The following is a 22,010-nucleotide window of genomic DNA, read 5'->3' as shown; positions in this document are numbered from 1 at the left end:
GGGAATTATAAAGTAAATTAATATTTAGATAATTTAACCATATGTTTTTAGTTAATAGGATATTAGTTAATAGGAGAAACAAATTAGACAAAGAGGAAGATTTTAGTAACAACAAATATCTGAGGAGAAGTAGGTAGGAGAGTACAAATAAAATATATAACATAAGAATTTAATAGATAGAAAATTAAATTCTACATTCATTATAAATAAGGACAGTGGTGGGCCAGAGCGATGGTGCAGTGGTGCAGTGGTAGGGCGTTTGCCTTGCACACTGCTGACCTAGGACGGACCAACGTTTGGTTCCCCAAGCCAGGAGTGATTTCTAAATACATAGCTAAGAGTAACCTCTGAGCATCACCGGGTGTGCTCCCCCCCCAAAAAAAACAAAAAACAAAAAAAACGTACAGTGGATTGTAAGGCAAAAGCAAAATTTTAAAAATGGTACTTTTTATCCATTTTGTCTATGTTCCAATTTTCTTTTTCACAAAGTAATATACTCATATGTCATTTAGAAAAAGAAAAACTATCCAGGCATTTTTTAGAAGATGCTGAATGGAGAATAAATATTATCATCTCATTTTAATCAACTATGCATACACATTTAAACACAAAGACAAGGACACACATAGATGCACACAAATATAAAGTATCCAGATGCTTTCATCGACACAAACCTACCAACATTTATGTAAAAATAAATTCTATACAAATAACGAAATCATAGGTGCATTTATGCAGACAAATACACACAGAAAAATTAACATGCGTTCTCAGCACCTAAATGCATACATTACTGGACTAACACACAAAATAACACATGTAGCACATATTTGCACTACAAGTTTATACTCTTTGCTAAGTGCATATAGTTTTCATAACGAGGATAAAAATAGTTCAGTAACTCTCACTCATTCACTTGTTTTCATCTATTAAATTCTACATTCTAAAACCTCTGTAGGAATTGTTTTAGATCAGGGGCAACTAAACAGATGGTTCACAAACAAGTTCATATTCTTGTTTTATTTGGCTCACAAAGTATTTAAGATACACTGGTTTGGTTGTCAAAAGACCTTGATAACTCCCAAGGCAGATAATTTATAGAAAGTATCAACTCCAGGATCGTCTATTAAAGTTGGTAAGCCAAGAAAAAAAGTGTTTTTTTTAATAAAAATTCAAACTTCCGATATTTTTTATATGAGAACTGAGAATACTAGACTCACGAATTTGTGACAGCATCAATTCAGAACTAGAATAGGTGTACTTTAGACTGAACATGTGCTATATTCATCCACAGAGTGGCACATATTTTAGTCTATGCTCCCTAACATTCATGTGGATGGGAATCATTAGGGAACTCTTGTAAATGCATAGGCAATGTCAGTAGGTCATCAGTGAGATCCAAAACTGGAATTCCTAACAAAATCTCATATGCTGCTGCTATTGATAGTATAAGGGCTAGAGTTTGAGAAGCCACTCTTAATTGCACTCCATTCAGGACTGACATATTTACGTTAAAAACACAGAACCAGGGACTGGAGAGATAGCGCAGTGGTAAGGCATTTGCCTTAGACGCAAAAGGACGATGGTTCGAATCCCAGCATCCCAATATGGTCCCCCAAGCCTGCCAGGAACGATTTCTGAGCATAGAGCCAGGAATAACCCCTGAGCGCTGCCGAGTGTGACCCCCAAAAATACAGAACCAAAAAATAAAAAATACAGAACAATTAGATCTTTTTATTTCTTCTCTCTTTTTCCCCCCTCAGTATAGAAAATCAAACTAGGACTTCACACATGCAAGGCGTATATTATGATTGTGATATATTCTTTTTCCTGACACCAGTTAATTTTTTATTTCAGAAATACAGAACAATTTAGAAGTATAGCTTTATTCATGTGGACACTTTATATCAATAAATGACCCCTTGTAAGTGATTTCTTTCCTGGGCATACTATTTTTAAGTTCCTTCATTGTTAATTGTCTTAGTATTTTATTACTTTCTTATAGATTAATAATATTTCCTCTTATGGGTCTACCTCTGTATCAATTCACTACTTGTTGAATTTTTTTCACAATTTGATGTTTTGAGTAATAATATTATAAACAATTTATATTTTTGATTTCTGTATTGCTTTTTATTTCCTTTGACTCTATCTGAAGATTTAGAACTCCTGAGTCTTCTAACTTTTTAACATTCAGCATAATAAGTATATATAAATAACAATATAAGCTGTTTCCTAAATTGGCCTACCATATAAGCTCACACACATATATGAAAAGTCAAATTTTATACATTTGTACTAATACTTTACATGCATAATTTTGATTTAGCTATATTATTAAAATATAGTATTCTCTTATAGATTTGATATGTATTTTGTCATAATAATAATGATCAATATATTCCCCACAGTAGAGATCAATTTACCCAATAAGAAAATGGCATCATTCACAGATATTTACTCCAAGAATACCTTAGGGAAAACACAGAGCAAAGTGACCTTTGAAAAGAAAATGCACAGACCTCTCTTTTTTTCTCTCCAATATCTTTTTAAATATATATATATATATATATATACACACACATATATATTTTTATATATATACATATATATAAACTCAAACTAAGCCAGAGGACAAGCTCAAGTTAGCTCTTAGGAAAGAAAACCACACTCAAAATAAAGGTACACAAAGGTTCTCACAAAGGCTTTATAGAGACCTGAAAGATAAAGTGGCTTGTTTGTTCATATCAAGAAACAAATAAGAGCAAATTGATTATGTTTGATGCTGAGATAGTTTTTAAGACCCAACATTTGAATCCTAAAAATTCTTAGACTAACATTATCAACTGAAAAATACAGAAAGTCAGTGTGCACGTCATTTAATACATTAAAATACTAGTGATGACTTTTATCTAATATTCAATAACCAAAATATGAGATTTCCTGAGTCAATGTTTTATTATTATAAAAATATTTATTTATCAGGATAGATAAATCAACTATAGAAAGTCAGCTATTATTGTTAGAAAATATTTTGTACAAAGTTTTTAATCCTTTCATATTTTCAAACATTTTTTTAAATATTGGAGAAATTGGACCACACCGAGGGGTGTTCAGGGCTTCTAGCTCCATGCTCTGAGATCACTTATAATGTGGCTAAGTGGATAATATGCCAAAATAAGGATTGAAGTAGGGTTGACTGCATGCAATGCAAGTTCCTTACCCACTGTACTGTTTCTATCAATCACACAGTTTTTTCTATCTTCTGTTATAGTTTATGTCACTCCAAATGTATTTCATATTCATCTTATAATACAGAAGATGGCACATTACTACTCTACACATACTTTTCAATCAATTTTAGCAGAGTAATCCTATATATTTTTTCTCCAGCATTGACAGTGATATTATTTTAACATCCTACATCAATGCATAATTAGAACATTCTTTTATATTTTTTTTTATCTATTTGAACTCACATAGCATGGGTAAACTTCTTAAGCAAAATGACACCTTTAATATTTATTTATGTACCTGTCATAAGCTTTCTGAAACAAAAAACATCTTAAATCCTATGATCCTTGACCATTATTAATGACATCTTTCATTGGAATGTGAAGATACAAAGCAAATATTAAATGTGAAAATGAGAAAAATTATTGCTAGTAAAAAGTGAAAGTATAGAACCTCCATCTTCTTAAATTACACTGAAGCCAACATACTTCATTACATAGTTTATTTCAGAATAGAAAAGGTGAATGGCAATGAAGATAAACAGTGTTGAGGTACCTTGTATTAAAGATATGAAAATTTTAGAGATGGAGATAATATTCAATTTCTCATAACATTAATAATATGGTTGAAGATGAAAAGAAAATATCCTTTGAAAAAATTCAATATTTTATATAGAAATTCTCTGTGCAAACAAAATACTGATTTTGAAACATTTGTAGTTTTACTGAGACAATAGAAAAAAATTAATACCTTTTAGTAGACATAAATCATAATGTATACCAAACCAGCAATTAACTATGATTAAATTATTCCACTTGTAGTGTTAGATTTATTTTTAGGTAAGCAATGACAGATGGTACTTTACCCTTATGTTCATTTACTTTAGTTTTTATATTACTTAATTTGTGTCCTTTTAGGTAAAGTATACTAACTTGTGATTCTATTTTGAAATATATATATACACACATATATATTTTTAAACAAGACATAGAATTGGTTTATGATTTCCCATAAATTAAAAGTCTTAACAACTAGAAGAAGATTTGATCAATGTATCTGCACTTTAAAAATGTAATGTGTCAAACAAAATTATAGAATCTTACCTAAGATTGAATTAAATGTTTCCTAACAATGAAATGTTCAATTGAGATGAAAATTTTAGGTTAAACATATATTTTTGTTTCATTCTCCTACATATCTTCAATGAATATGGGATCATTTTAAAACAATTAAAATGGGGGAGTGAACCACACAATGCTCAGGGACTACTCACTCTGCTCTGAGGAATCATTTCTGGCTATGTTTGAGGTACTATATGGGATGCTGTGAATCAAACTCAGGTTGGCCATGTGCAAGACAACTGTTATACCTGATCTATCTCATTGGCCTCATAATTCAAAATTTTGACTCAAAGAATGACTAATAAAATGGGGAAGAGGGTAAGAATGGTAGAAGTATATTGGTAATTGGTATTGAGTGTGATATGGTAACATTGTACTAGACAAATGTATAAAAGTTTCACTATTGTAAACCAATGTTACCTCAATAAAACATTAAATTATTATAGTAAAGTACCAGAGTGGTGGTGAAAGCAGTAGGGCATTTGCCTTGCATGTGGCTAACCTAGGACAAACTGCAGTTTGATCCGCCATCCAGGTCTGATTTCTGAGCGCATAGCCAGGAGTAACCCCTGAGCATCTCCGGGTGTGGCCCATAAAGCAATATATATAATATATGTATATAGTAAAATATTGGCAATAAGAATTTTTTGCTTTATTTAAAATAATACACCTATTTTAAAAAAAAGTATATATATTGTACTAGCATTATGGGATAAAAGGGGGAGATGTGGGATGCATGCTGGGGAACAGGGGTGGAGGGAGGACAACACTAGTGGTGGGAATGTCCCTCATTCATTGTCACTATGTGCCTAAGATATTACTGTAAAAGAATTGTAATTCACTTTGACCACATAAAAATAAAAAAAAAACAACATATATTTATTCATCTAACAAATTGAATTAATGTATTAAATTATTTCGGATTGTACTTTTTGACTGAAACTGGTTCCTGAGATTTCCACACTAAACATCAGAAATGTATACATCAAAAGATGGCTATTGACAGAGAAAAAATTTAAGTATTGCAATGAAAATATTTTTAACTATCATTTTGGGTTTTATAGGCTGATAGAAAAGAAGCTTTTAATAAAAGTATTTCATAAATGAAATTGACATATAAAACAAGGTTATTATGAGTAAGAGAGATAGTATGGTATGGAGGGGTCTTGCCTTGTATGCAGCCAACCCAGGTTTGATCCCTGGTACACTGTGTAGTGGTAGGAGCGATCGCTAAACACACAATCAAGAGTAAGCCCTGAGCATATCTTGGTGTGATCAAAAAACAAACAAACAAACAAACAAACCATTCCAATCAACCAAACAAAAATTAAAGAAAAAAATGATACAAAGCTAATAACAGCAGAAACCTTATTCAGAACTTGGTAACAAGTATATCCTGAAAGACTTTAATTTAATGGATATTTTTCCTACAAAATTTAAGTCTACCTAGAAATTTTAGGTGGAACTCTCAGATAATAAAGAGATCTAACATTTAGCATATATATTCAATGTATGACTTGACATGAGCATATTTAGAAATCATAGGATCTTGTACTATGGCATAAAACTATAATAACTATTATGTATGTGAGGACCAATATTTTATATTATAAACCAGTTAATTTGTAAGAGTCTTCAATTCCTTATGAATACAAATGTTTTTTCCAATCAAAATTTGCACATTTCACAGAATTTACTTTCACCTTTGGGATGGAGCTTGTAATTTGGGGAAGTGATATGAAGATTTATGAATGTCTTTATTATGACCAGTATGCCAATATGACAAATTAGGATATTTCTTATTTAGGTGGTTATTAAAGTATGTAGTTTCAAGTGCAGAGCCCAAACATTATAGAAATGGCTTGGGGCCAGTCCGTGGCGCAGCGGCAAGGCATTTGATAGACTGCTGTTAGATCCCCAGTGTCCCATATGGTGCCCCAAGCCAGGAGCAATTTCTGAGAGCATAGCCAGGAATAACCCCTGAACATCAAAGGGTGTGTCCCCCTTTCATAAATATTAGAGATCTAAATTTTTCTTCATAAAAATTATAAGAATTATATTTTCATTTTTAACAAATCATTCACGAATTAAGCAAAGAATTATAGAATCAAGGGATTAAAAAAATTTCATAAAGGAATTAAAGAATATGATTCAGTTAATCCATGGTAAACTTAGTGGTTCTATAGTGTAATCATCCCTTAATTTCCTTTATGTTTATTGTCTCAGTATTTGTTCTCATAGCTTCTTAGTAACTGCATATTGAGTAGTTATAATAGGACCAGAAACTGAAATGACAAATAAATTATGTAGCAATAAAAACATGTTATCTCCAAAGGCAACTTATCTTCAAACAAAGTTTATGTCTATTAAAATTTAATTCACCATTAAGAAAACATGTTTTTTTTAATGGTGAATCATTTTAATTAGTTTATATTCTGTAAATAATGGTTTGAAGAACCAAATGAAGCGCTGGTTACTAGTTCATTTTTTAGTAGAAGTGTTTGACTCCTCATGGATCTTGTCTTAGACCTAATTGTTCCTTTAAAATAGCTATAAATCAATTATGATTCAGTGAAAGCAAGGGAGGTTCATTAATTGACTACAAATAAGTTTGAGTCAACCCAGACATTAAAATATTAGGAAGAACTGTCTTTATTCTACATGCTAAATAGAGAACCTTTTATGTGATATTTCATCTTCTTTGAAGTAGACTATCTGGACTTAAAATAGTCAGTTTAAGTAAAGCCACATGGTATTTTCTTTAGATTTATAGAGTTTTCAAAGAAAAAGTAGATTATATTTCAATACTTGCACATCAAGATAGTTTACATTAGATTAATGTTGTTCTTAATTTTAGATCTGACAATAATTTTATGTTAGCTCTTGGAAACCCTGAGTTTGCATTGCAATCCACAGGAACTATCAAAAAGTTTTCTCTTTTTTTTTTTTTTTATCTTTTATTTATTTATTTTTTTTTTCTTCAGAGCAAACTAAAGTTGTTTTTTTTGTTTTTTTTTAAGTAAAAATTCATTTAAAGGACAAAATTGATTAACATAATGAGGTAAACTAATATAACATAATATAGTGACATAACATAACATATAATATAATTGATAATAATAATAATTACATGTAAGTCAAAGAAAATTTCTGATTAAAAACACAATTTTTTTTTCATAATGGCTTACATATCTTTCACTGTAGTATTTTGGATACATTATTCACCATTGAATCAGGGGAATACCCATCACCTAATATGTCCTCTTCTCAATCAAAAATCAAATATGCTGAAAATAGGCAGAGTCCCTGTCTAGAGGCTTCCAACCTCAGTTTGAGAGAGGATGTGAAAAAAATAATTAAAATACCACAACAATACACACAAAAAAAATATCGAATTAAATAACCGATAAGCACCACAACAATTAAAGACAGGCACCACACTATAATCTCGGTTCTGAAATCAAATCATACTCAAGTGCAAAAAAGAAAGAAAAAGACAAAACAAAATAAAATAAAAATATTGGAGACATCAACCTTAATCTCCACACCCAAAATAAAGACGTCAAAAAAATAGATCATTTATTCTCCTCTTGCTGCTTTCGTGGTATGTGGAGAGACTTCTACTTTATCTTGGATGGTAAAAATCAGTCCCTGTTTCTAAAGATCTTGGTGGCTGTGCAGATCAGGGAATGGAGTTTATGAAGTCTTTCTTTGTGGTTCTAGCAGTTATGCTTCTTCAATGTCATTTTTTTGTTTTTTATGTGTTCTAGGTGTTTCAGAATAGTGCTACCATTCTGTGTTTTTCTTTTGTCTTCTGACTTACTTCGTTTAACATAACATGATCTAGGTCCATCCACGTTGCTGCAAAGTCTGTGATTGTATCATTTCTAACTGCCATGTAATATTCCATTGTATATATGTACCACATCTTAATGATCCATTCATCTGTTGTTGGACATCGAGGTTGGTTCCAAGATTTGGCTATTATACTGAGTGCTGCAATAAATAGTGGGGTACATATGTATTTTGGAATGAATGTCCTTCCATCTTGGGGATATATGCCTAGGAGAGCAATTGCTGGGTCAAATGGCAGCTCAATTCTAAGTTCTTTGAGCACTCTCCAGACTTTTCTCCATAGATGTTGGACCAAGGGGCATTCCCACCAGCAATGAATGAGAGTTCCTTTCATACCACATCCTCTCCAACAAAGGTTGTTCCCATTATTTTTGATGTGAGCCAACCTCACTGGTGTGAGGTGGTATCTCATTGTTGTCTTGATTTGGATCTCCCTGATGATGAGCGAAGTTGAGCATGTTTTCATGTGTTTGTTGGCCATCCTTCTCTCTTCCTCAGAGAAATGTCTATTCATTTCGTCTCCCCATTTTTTTTTATGGCTTCGTTTGGTTTTGAAGGGCTCAGGTTTCTGAGCGCTTTGTATGTTCTAGATATCAGCCCTTTATCTGATATATCAAGTGAAAAGATTTTTTTCCCATTCTGTTAGCTGTCTTCTTGCATTAAGTAGGGTTTCTTTTGCCATGCAGAAGCTTTTTAGTTTGATATAGTCCCATTTGTTTATAGTTGATGCTAACGTTTTTGCCATTGGTGCTCCGGTCTCAAAGACCCTTTTGATATAAAGGTCTTCGAGTGTTCTGCCTATTTTATTCTCGATAAACTTTATAGATTCAGGTCTAATTTCCAGATCTTTGATCCATTTTGAGTTGACTTTTGTATAAGGAGTGAGATATGGGTCGATTTTCACTTTCGTGCATATGAGTTTCCAGTTGTACCAACACCATTTGTTGAATAGGCTTTCTTTGTTCCATTTCATATTCTTGCCTCTTTTATCAAATATTAGTTGGCTATATATCTGGGGGTTTATGTCTGGGAATTCTGTTCTAATCCACTGGTCTGAGGTCCTGTCTCTGTTCCAGTACCATGCTGTTTTTATTACTATGGCTTTATAGTATAGTTTCAAGTTAGGTAAGGAGATACCTCCCAACTTCTCATTTTTCAGAATGTGTTTAGCTATCCTGGGTCTTTTATGGTTCCAAATGAATTTTATAATTGATTGTTCTATTTCTTTAAAAAAAGTTTTCTCTTTATGAGAGTGTTCATGTTTGCTTAGGCTTTGACTAAGTTAAAATCATTTATTCATTACTCATATAGTATTTATTAGTATTTACAATCAGCCAGAAACATTGTGTTAAATACTGCCCTTCCAGAAAGTACAGTTCTCTTAGAAATAGACAGAAAATAATTTTTTAAAATAAAAAAAGTAGAAAAGTACTATGAGGAGAAATATAAAGTGCACTCTAAGAGCATTTGTCAAGAGGTCCCTGACTTTTTAAATGGCAATGAAAGCAAAGTCAGAAATTATTTCTTTGACATATAGATCACTAATCTAAGATATATATTTCAGAGCTAAACAGTGTGTCCACAGAGGAAACAAACAGTGGGGATGTGAAGGGAAATAGAGCACTGAAGGTCCTGAAGGGACTAATGTACCAAATGTAGCAAAAAAAGAGTAAGCAGCTGATTGGTAGAATAGCTCAGAGGCTAGTGTATTCACATCAAGGCCACATAATTCGATATAGGCAAATAAATCAATGTGTTAGATCACATCAAAAGAATTTGAAAGATGAAAATAATAACCTATCAAATAGAGAAAATGCATTTCAAAAACTCCTGTTTACATAAAACTTACTCAAGAAATAAGATTTAAATTATATATCTATATCTATCTATATGCAGTACAAATGATGTTATTCAAGCCAAATATGACAACAGATGAATAACATCACATTTAATAAACAAAGGTTAGAAAGCATTTCTTCCAAGGACAGGAACAATGCAAGACTACTCACTCTCCCCAATTGTACTAACATAATTATAGTGAGAGCTCACAGCAAAAAAAAATAAATGGTAATTGGCAAAGAGGTAAAGAAATTTTATTCACATATAACATGATTTTATGCATAGAAAACTCAATGGGACAAAGAAATATTATAGGTGTTAAGGTGCTCATACTGTGTACAGCCAACACACTTTCAATTTCTGTAATCACTTATGGGCTCCCAAGCACAGCCAGGAATGGCCACTGAGTATAGAGCCAGGAAAGAGCCTGAGTATATTTGAGTGGTAAAAACAAACAAATTCCACCCCAAAAATTCCACTAAAAGCCTGATAATTTAATTAATGTTTTCGGTAAAGATGCAGGATGTAAAAATCAGTATAAAAATTGAGTAGCATTTTCATATACATAGCAAATGTGCTGGAAAAGAAATGGAAAAATTATCCCATTTACAATAATATCAAAAATCAATAAAATTCTTATGAATAAATTTAATCATATAGGTGAAAGATCTCTATACTGAAAGCTTAAAGATGTTTGTGAAAAGTATTTTAGATGACGTAAGTAAATAGAAATATATACCATTTATGAATTTCAAGAATGTGTACTGTTAAAATTCTAAAGTACACAGAGTTTGCCATATATTACAATTCTTATTTAAAAGACCAAGTACAATTTTATTTAAAAAGTAATAAAATTAAATGAACCCATGAAAGACATTGAATAGCAAAAGAAATTCTCAGAAAGAAGAGCTAGAAGCAACATACTTCCTGATTTAAAACTATATCATAAATTTAAATATACAGTAACCAATAGAGAATGTTATTGGCATAAGAATTAGGCATAATTTGGTCTCATTCATCTATGGGTTTTAAGAAAAATGAAAGACATTCTTGCAATAATAACTTTCAGACACAAAAGAGAAAGGAGCTGGAAATTACAGCTCACCTCATGAAGCTCACCACAAACAGGGAAGAGTTTAGTTAGAGAAATAACTACGTTTTGAACTATCCTAATAATGAGAATGTATGAGGGAAATAGAAAGCCTATCTAGAGTACAGGCGGGGGTTGGGTGAGGAGGAGGGAGATTTGGGACATTGGTGATGGGAATGTTGCACTGGTGATGGGTGGTGTTCTTTACATGACTGAAACCCAAACACAATCATGTATGTAATAAAGTTGTTTAAATAAAAACATTAAAAAAAGAAAATATGATAATTAAAAAAAAAGAATTAGGCACAATTTGATCTTCAGCACCAAATATAGACCTCTAAGCATTGCCAGGAATAATTCCTTAGGAAAATGTGGAGTGGCCTACAAACCAAGCAAACAATGAAGACATACATCAGTGAAATATGGTAAATATACCCCAAATATTCCCATAAATATCTACATTTATATAAACTAATTTTAGAGAAGCAAGTTAAGGATACTTAATAGTGAAAATGTTATCTCTTTAATTGACAATGATGGAAAAAATAGGAAATTTGTATACGAAAAACGAAATGGAGTGTTGCACTCTACTTATGCCACTCACAAAAGTTATTTTGAAAAGAAAAGACATCATAAAAGAAATAAATTATTCAAAAGGATGTATTCACACCACTATTCATCATAATATTTGACACGATAGAGAAGAGGTGTAATCACCCTAGATGAGTAACAACAGCTGAGTGGATCATGAAGATGTGGTACATATACACAATGGAATTCTACATAGGTATAAGGAATAATGCAGTCATGCAATTCACTGCAACATGGATAGAACTGGAAGATATTATGTTAAATAAAGCAGAAGAGAATAATAATTACAGGATGATATGACATACACATGGTATTTAGAATAACTACATGATGGAATGCGAGAGGAGTTGTCTAGAATATTCTTGGCCCCGGAGTATAATGAGGAGAAGGAAAGAAGTGAGTGGAGAAGGAGAAAGACAGATGTGAAATCACAGGAGACTGGGGCTTTGGGGACTCTGATGCATTGGTGTGTTAAGACAAGAAAAAACATCCAAGCCATGGAGTCAAAAAATAATGAAACCCAAAGTCTAACAATCAAACTTAAATTTGGTGCCTTTTATGATAGCAAGCTGGATCAGAAAATTGGGTGATGGTGGTGGTATGAAATGGCCTCTGGAAATATTGGTAGAGGGAGGTTTACACTGGTGATCTTAAAATGGATCTTAGAATGATATTTTGTCGTAAGTCATAAAATACATAAAAATGTATAAATTAATAGCTAATATAGCTAAAACATTTTGAAAAGTAAAATAAGTGACCAAGTAATTAGAACTGAAAATTACCTCTGGAAAAATGTAATACATAGAAACTCATAAGCATCAACAAAAATATCAAATTAAAATGGGGGAGAGGACCTAAATAAACATTTTCTAAAGACAGTTAAATATCTCACCATCACTATTCATTGGGAAAATACAAAATCACAATGAGATATTGTGACTGTTGAAAACATAAAAATTTCAAGAAATGACAAATGCAAGCAAGATGATTGAGAAAGGAACTCCTTTGTGCCGTACATTGTTGCTGAGAATATAACTTGGTCTGACCATGTAAAAACATAAAGTGATACACCCAAAATCAAAAAAACAAAACTACAACATGATTCAGCAATTCCATTTCTGAAAACATATTATAAGGAAATTAAGACTATTTAAGGGGGTAGCTGAACCCCTATTTTCACTGCAGTATTATTTACAGTAATCAGAACTTGAGTTCACTAAGGAATTAATATGTAGTAAACACTTGCACATACAAAGTAAGACTTTTTGCTATTTGGGACATTATGGGTAGAATGGAATGAGATAATAAGCAGAATATGACAAAATGATAAATTCTGTATAATCTAACATATAAAATAAAATTAAAAGTTCCTCAAATGCATAGAAAAAGCAATCAGACTTTTATTAACAGAACTTTTATTAACATCAAGTGAAAGTAGTTAAAGGGGCCACAGAGATAGCATGGAGCTATTGCCTTGCATGCAGAAGGTCGGTGGTTAGAATCTCGATGTCCCATATGATCCCCTGAGCCTGCCAGGAGCGATTTCTGAGCATAGAGCCAGGAGTAACCCCTGAGCACTGCCGGGTGTGACCCAAAAACAAAAACAAAGTAGTTAAAAGGATCAAACTTTCAATTAAAAGAAAAATAAGTATTGTTAGATAATATACAACATATATATAGCTAATATTATTGAATGGTATAAAAATTGAATAGAAAAGGTCAGAGGGTACTGCACATGGCATGATCTGCATGAAAAAACATATTTGGTGCAGGTAGAGGCCATGCTGGGTCATGGATTTCCCAGTAAGAGAGCAGTAGATCCAAGGTAATGAGTACACATCCCAATAAACAAAAGAAAGAGCTTCCTCTCACCAACACAGGGCTGAATATGGCCGCCTGAAAATCCTTGAATAGAAGACAATCGCTCACCAATATAAACTCCCTGAAACCTCCCTGGCAGCAAGGAAGGCTGTTTGTGACATAGGAAAGGAGCACCTTCTGATTACAGAACATTGGTAAGGCATCACAAATTCCCATCATGCCTTGTGGGTGAAGATTTTATTCCTGTAGATTCTATCAGTAGAAAGACCCTATGTCACCTCTCTGAAATGGGGTTCAGAATGGAAATGCTTAAGGTGTTCAACAAGCTCAAAGAAACAATGGAACTTACTGCCATTATATACTACCATTACATACTGCCATAGAAGGATATGAGAGCAGCAATGAGAAAAATACAAACAGAAATGTCAGAACTAAACAAGTAGGTAGGTGAAATGAAAAATTTATTGGAGCCCTCACTAGCAGAGTAACAGCTACTTAGGACAGAATCAGTGGGCTGGAAGATGAATTACGTAAAGCCTTCAGACAACAAAAGAAAATGGAAAAAAAGCTTCAAAATAATTAAATAGATGATAGGAGAAAACTTTAGAATTAATTCTAGATAAACATCATAAGAATTATTGGTCAGAGAGTCAGGAAGAAAATACTTATGAAGAAGCATAATGACATATTTGGTGAGAAGTTTCCATGGCTGGAGAATGAATGCACCCAGGTAAAAGAGAGTCAAATAAAAATACTCAAAGGCATATCCTAATCACTATGATGAAAACCATAGAGAGAAATAGAATACTGAAAGCAGTGAAATAAAAAAAGAAAACTTAATAGAACTAGCATACTTAAATTTCATAGCAGATTTATCAAATGAAAACATCCAAACCTAAAAATAGTAGGACTGAGGATATTGTGGAAAAAAATCAGTAAAATAAATATTACCAAGAATATTTTACCCATACAGACTTCCATTCATATTTGGAAAAAAGAATAAACAGCATCACGTATAATCAATAGCTCAGGAACTTTATAGACACAAAACCACCTTTAAAAGAAGAATTAAAGTGGTTACTTTAAGACAGGCCAAACCCCACAAACACAAAAACTTCTATGGAAATATAGTATAAAACTCCATAACAAAAATCTCTCAATGTCAGAGTACTAAACACAACAATTAAGACACAGAGTAGTATGATTAATTAGAAAGCAACTCAACATTCTGCTGCCTACAAATAATCAGAGCAAACACAGACTCAAAGTCTATGGTGGAAGGCAATTTTTCAAAAAAAATCTGTGTATAAAGTCCAGGATGGTGATACTTATATCAGATGACATAGGCATCAGGTACAAAAATGTTACTCTTTTTTATAAAAATAATTTTTATTTTGACCAAAGTGGATTACATATCTTTCACAATAATATTTTAGGTACATATTGACATTGAATGAAGGGAACTTCCACCACCAACGTTGTCCTTCCTCTACCCCCGTTCCCAGCAGGCATCCCATATTCCCCTCACTTATCCTCAAGCTGCTAGTATAAGTGGCCCTCTCTGTGTCTAGTTTGTCGTAGATTGGGTATCGATTCTGTTGTTGTTAGTTTTGGGTTAGGTGTATTAGTCAGATCATCTTTATTGCTTCTTAGTGATCATACAACTGTTTGGTCTTGGTACCCTTCATTGTTTCCCCCTCAATTTGAGAGGTGGAACAAGATGGTTCCAGTAATGCAGTTCTGTTTGAGAAAAAGAAAAATAAAATTGGGGTAAAAATCAAACAAGCCAAAAATGGGCAGAGTCCTTCTAGAGGCTATTCATATTAATTTGAGAGAAGAAAGGTAAAAAGGAAGAGAAACACATCAACAATACAAAAAGAAAAATCAAACAAAAAATCCAAAATGCACCACAGCAATAAAGATCACCACCACACAGTAACCACGGTCCTGAAATAAAAACAAAACAAGGGGAGTTTCTGCCAGCATGGGGTTTGGCAGGCATCCGCCATGCCAAAGGCCTTTTTCACCAGGCCTAGGAAGGGGGTGAGATTTGGGTCACCCCAGCACCCTGCTACCTCCTTCCTCTGGAACTTCATGGCTTCCCTTGGGCCACATGCCTGGGGAAGCCAGAAAGATGGGTCCCTTGGAGGAGCTTAAGGGTTACCCTAGGCTTTCCCCATTTCCCACTAGGCTCCGGAGGGAGGGTTTGGGTGGGGGCTTTGAATTTCCGTTCTTCCAGCTCTTGAAGGATCTCTTTCCTTCCTAGGAGCCAGGAGTTTCTACCAGCATGGGGAATGACAGCAGAAGAGGTTCTGGCTTCAGGAAGTCCCAGGTGGATTGCATATCTTTCACAGTAATGTGTTGGGGGGAGTCTGAAACTTCAGCAGGCAACACGGGGATGACAAGCCTTCCAGCTATTAGAAAGCAAACGCCTCTTGGGGAGCCGGAAGTTTCAGCAGGCAACATGGGGATAGCATGGCTCCATGAACTCTTCACTTGGCAAACTCACAGACCAAAGTGATGTCTCAGAAACAACACCCTCCCTCTTGACTATTTCTAAAACATAAAAGGGACGCATATATCTCCTTTGTATATTTCAGATGTATTCCCTTAACATCTATAACTCTTTTTGAATATCCTCATATAGTGACAATTTTGTCCACTGGTTTTGTTATTTGATTGTTTGCTTTTTCCCCTTTGAGATCTGTTTTATAAGTAATACTGGTAGAAGAGTATCTCTGTATATAATGCATGTTTGAACCAAGTTTTGGGGAATGTTGGACCTTATTCGTCAGTAACCAGATGCACCAACAATATCTTGTGGCATTGTGCATAGGCACATTAAATTGGAAAAATAATACACATGCAAACAAGTTCTTATCTAATAGAGATGAGAACACAAATTTGGTAATGCAGTTAGGCCTTATACCATGAACATTGGCATAATAATTTGGCTTAGGCCTCAGAAGAATGGGCATCGCCCATACATACCTAAACAATGGATACCATTTATGAAAACAACCACAATTGTCTATAACATTACCAAGAGGAAAAAAAAAAACAATTTACTGAACTTAAAAACAAATAACTGTAGTAGAATGCCTGTCTCAAATATAAGCAGGGGATGGGAGGAGGGCTCTGGGAGGGAGAAATGTTACACTGGTGAAGGGGGGTGTTCTGTTGTGACTGTAACCCAACTATAAACATGTTACTTAAATAATATATTTATAAAAAAGCGCAAAAAATGAAATCAACAACAGCAATAACAATAACAACCCCCAAATTATTTTGTGCTGCTTTTTTTCCTGCAAAGGCATAATAAATATTGGGGAAATTAGATGGGGAATTCCCTTGGCCTAATAGATACAGGGTTTCTCCACCCTTGAAGTATACTGTCATGGGAATAACTACAGACTCCAAGCATGTTCATTTATTTTCCACTAGGTCCTTTTGTGGTGTATGGAAAACTTCTGTTCCATTATGGATGATAAAATCAGATCTCTGCATCTAGAGATTTTAGTATATGCACAGGTTAAAGAATGGAGCCTATGATGAAGTCTTTCTTTAAGGTTCTAGAAGTTCTGTTCCATCACTGTTGTTTTACTCAGTCTTCTGTAGTTGGTGTTCTTGGTATTTGCACTGATCCTAGGATGAAGCCTAAGATAGTCTTTCATTATGTTTCCAGAAGACCTGTTTAGTTGCAGTTGTCTCAGTTAGATCTCTAGAATTAGAGATCTTGGTTGTTGTACAGATCATAGAGGAAAGTTCAAACCTTTGCAAACATTTATGAGAAAGGAAGAAAAGGTTCACAAAAACAACTTGACTGGATAGCTTAAGAAATTGGAAAAATATTAATAAAAGATCTGAGAGTAGGAAGGAGGAGAAAATAATAAGACTTAGAGCAAAAATGAATCTCCCCTAATTTTTGGAACTCCCCAAATAATCCAAAATATCAATAAACCCAAAGTTGGTTCTTTGAAAGAAATAAGCAAGATTGATAAGCCTCTAGGGAGATTCACAGAGAAAAAGAGAAAGTACCTTAATAAGTGAATAAAAAATGAAAGATTAGAAATCACAACAGACAACATAGAAATTCATAGGATCATCAGAGATTACTTTGAGAATCTCTGTGCCATGAAGCAAGAGACCTAAAAGAAATGGACAAATTTTTGGAATCTTCTAACCTCCAAAAATTGAACCAAGATAACTTGAAATACCCGAGCAGACTTATTATTATCAAGAAAATTGAAATAATAAAATCTGACGCCAAACTAAAGTCCAGGCTCAGATGGATTTACTAGTGAATTCTTTCAAACCTCTAAATAGAACCTATTGCTGATCCTTTTCAGACACATCCAGGAAATTAAAGACTGAAAACAGTCACAAATAGTTCCTATGAAGCAAACATCACTCTTATAAGAAAAGCAGAGGCAATACCAAAAAAGAGAATTACAGGTCAATATCCTTGAGGAATACAAACAAAAATATCCTTACCAAAATAGTAGCAAATAGAATCCAACAATTCATTCAAAATTTTATACATAGTTAAAGTAGGAGTCATCTCAATGATACAAAATTGGTTTAACATAAGCAAATCAATGTCATATATGTCATATAACTAAAATAAAAATATAATCATTCAATAGAAGCAGAGAAAGTATTTTATATGATCCATCATATGATCTAGCAATACCACTCCTAGGAATATACCATAGAAACACCCAAAACACAACGCAGAAAGCCTTTTGCATTCCTATGTTCATTGCGGTACTATCCACAATAGCCAGAACCTGGAAAAATCCAAATGTTCAAGAACAAAAAAACAAATAAATAAAAAATTGTATATCTACACAATGAAATTTTATGAAGCTATTAGAAAAAATTAAGTTATAAAATTTGCTTATATGAATGCATATAAAGAGTATTGTGCTGAGCAAAATGATGGACATAAAATATCCACACTCTTTTGTGGGATATAAAAACATAATATAGTATTAATATCCAGATATATTAGAGGTGAAGGCCAGAGGACCAGCCCATGGTAGGAAGCATACAACAAATGCAGAGAAGTACAATTAGTGCAAAAATGGAACCGCTATGAAAGTGGTGGTCAGAAATTATTATGCTGGACAAGAAGTGGATGCTGAAAAGTGATAAAGTAATATGCACGATACCCCTTCAACAACAATATTGCAAACTACAATATCTAAAAGGAAATAAAAAGGAGGGAGAGAAAATAGAAGAAAAAATGTCTTCCTTTGAGTAAGGCAGTAAGGAGGGCAGGAAGGATACCAGGGACATTGATGTCAGAAAATGTGCACTTTGAAAGGTATTATGCATTTATGCAAAAGACTCCATCATGAACATGTATGATTATGTAGAATATATTATTATTCTACAGAACATTTCTGCCTCTCACTTATCAAGAATAAGTTAACAGCACTACTAGTTCACCTCTCCATTATCTCCTAAGAAATAGGAGATAAATTTATGAGAGGACTTTTAAATCCAGAAGATTCACTTTAAAGTAATAAAACATCAGCAGCAAAGTATAATGTAAGTTCTCAGCTGCATGTCATGATGACTAGTGGAATTGATGTCACTTTTGTAAGAAATACATTAAGTTTCATTTCTATCATCCAAAATGCTAGTGCACTGGGACACATTTATAAGTAAAGCTGTTGTTCTTATGCAGGCTATAGAAGAAGAAAGCAGCTCCAAATGTGAAATATGCAGAAAAATCTTCCCGCATGAATTTAACTTATTACATGAATAGATCATTGTTCAAATACTGGGTAAGGAAAAAAGTCTCAGGACCTGAAATAGGAAATGGTGCATTTTTTTCTAAGATTTTGAATGCAAATGCATAGAAATTTCCATAGATCTTGCTCTGCTAAAGAGGTATTTTTGTGTCATGGATAAAGCATTACATCAAGTGGTGATCTGTTTTGTAAAGTCTGTACTTCATTTAAAAGAAATAATGAGAAATACCTCAAGAATATTTCTTGAGTAATTCTGGAAAGTACTTGAAAACAGCAGAGGTTATTTTCAGTGAAAACAGTTTTATCTTCACTAAAATATAGAAGAGTTTTCTAATGTTGTAATCATTTAAGGCAGTGTCATAAACATATTTTATTAGGCGTAGTACTCTTACCTAATTAAATTAGCAATTTAAATAGTAATTAAATTAATGTTAATTAATAGCAATTACATTACTATTAAATAGTAATAGTACTATTAACAATTTTTTAAAATTTAAAAACTATTACTATTAGAGTGAGTATTTACAATATTCCAGCTTCTGTGTATAGACTGATATTTAAATTTTTTCATAGTTTTAGTTCTTAAAGTGTTCATAGACTGAAAATATGTCAAGAGAAGTAGAACATATTTCTGTTTTATGGTCATGGTAATTTCCACTTGACCATGTGCTTCTATTTAAATTTTATATTTATTTTGTTTAGGGACCACACATAGAAATGCTTAGGGACTACTCTAAGAACAGTTCCTGGAAGTCACTCAACCCTTCTTGGAAGAAATTATGGTATGAGGGATTGAATCCAGGCCTCAAACATGCAAAGTATATATTTAAACCACTGAGTTATATCTCTGGTCCTTGATTATACAATTGCCATGTTATCTCATGATAGTTATTATAGACTGGAAGGTAAATTGTGAAGATGACAGGAGTAGTCAACGAAGAAAATAAAAAATAAGAAAAGAGGGCCTGGAGCTATAGCAGAGCAGTAGGGCATTTTCCCTGCACGCCGACCCACGATGGATCTGGGTTGCTCCCCAGCGACCCATATGGTCCCTCAAGCCAGGGACAATTTCTGAGCACATAGTCAGGAGTTACCCCTGAGTATCACAGGGTGTGGCACAAAAACAAAAAGAAAAGAAAAAACAATGTCTCTTTCCATTAAAACTAAATATTCATCCAAAATTCCAGTCTGGGTGCTGGGCTAATCAGCTTATTAGAACTCTTGAATTTTAGTTTTCCAGCACATAGTTTCTAATCCTCTTCCTTAAGGTAATTTACAATAACAAATGATTACATGAGGTATCTTGGTTCCAACAGGAATCATGTAAGTTAAGATTAACTGCAGTTCAGACACATGTACTGATCCTTGGAAATTTTAAAAACTAATGTCATGGACCACTGGTATCATGGTCTTATAGATATCTTTTTTTCATGATGACTAGTGGAATTGATGTCAAAGTTTTGTAAGAAATACATTAAGCTTCATTTATGTCATCTGTAGTGCTGGTTCACTGGGATACATTTATAATCTCATAGATTGTTATTTTTCTGAAAGTAGTCATAATTACATTCTTCTTATTATTTAATATGGTACAGTAAACAAGTCCTGAGTTAGTAAATAAGCTATAAAACACTCAAGATCACAAGTGAATTATTTGAATTGATCAAAAATCCAGTGAGATACCACTATGCATCTTTTATAATAACTAAAAATTATGATGTTATGCACTATTGATAAAGATGAAGAGAAGTTTCCCCGCAGAAGCCCTGGTGACTCTTTTGAATGTGATTGGGCTGGTTCACCAGTCCTAAACCTGAGATGGTTGTTGGTTGGTATCGCAATCACCCTGGCTTTGTTTATTGAATTTTTAGTGTGGATATCAACACTCAGCAGAGATTTGAAACCTTGTTGGAAAGAGCTGTGGCAGTGGTTGTGGTTCCAGTTCAGAGTGTCCAAGGAAAGGTTGTCATTAATGTCTTCAGATTGATCAATGTTAATATGATAGTCTTGGGACATGAACCAAGACAAACAATGTCAAATCTGGGTCACTTAAACAAGGCACCTATCTAGGTATTAATTCATGGGCTAAACAGACATTATTATTCCATAATTATTAACTATTAGAAAAAATGAACTCAAACAGAAAACGCTGCTAAATTTGCATAAGAAAAATTGGATGGAAGGTTTGACACTTCAAGACTACAGTGAACACTATAAACACAATGAATCAGTGGTAAAAGAAATGTTGGAATTAACCAAGATGTATAATAAGGCTGTAGAGGGAGAGGATATGATGACACCTGAACAGCTGGCAATAAAGAATGTTGGCAAGCAGGACCCCAAACATCAGTTGGAAGAGCATGTAAATGTGCTTCTGACTTCAAATATTGTCCAGTATTTAGCAGCTATGTTCCTAATGCTCAAAATCAAGGGACCTCTGACGGTGTATTTGGTTAAATAGAAGATACCTGGCATCATCTGCAGCCCTGTAAAACCTTCAGTCTCATTTGTGCAATTACTTGTTTCTTTAGTCAGAGTTTATACAGATTCCAAAGTTGTATAAGAATACATCAAAGTGGACAAATTTTGTTAAAATCCCATTTAATATTTGAAAAAAAAAAACAGTAACAAATATATTTTGTTGTAGTCTACAAATAAAATACATTTACGGTCTAAAAAAGATGAAAAGAAAACACT

The 22,010-nt window shown here is 33.3% G+C and overlaps 1 pseudogene; it reads left to right on the top strand.

Moving 5' to 3' along the window:
* LOC126014382 (26S proteasome non-ATPase regulatory subunit 14-like) overlaps positions 1-21,774 on the top strand; it is a 108,014-nt pseudogene extending 86,240 nt beyond the window's left edge.
* The last annotated feature ends 236 nt before the right edge of the window (positions 21,775-22,010 follow it).

Source organism: Suncus etruscus, chromosome 7 (assembly GCF_024139225.1).
Source record: "Suncus etruscus isolate mSunEtr1 chromosome 7, mSunEtr1.pri.cur, whole genome shotgun sequence".
NCBI lineage: Eukaryota > Metazoa > Chordata > Mammalia > Eulipotyphla > Soricidae > Suncus > Suncus etruscus.
The sequence above is the reverse complement of the archived record's forward strand: the minus strand, read 5'-3'. Positions and strand labels throughout refer to the sequence as shown.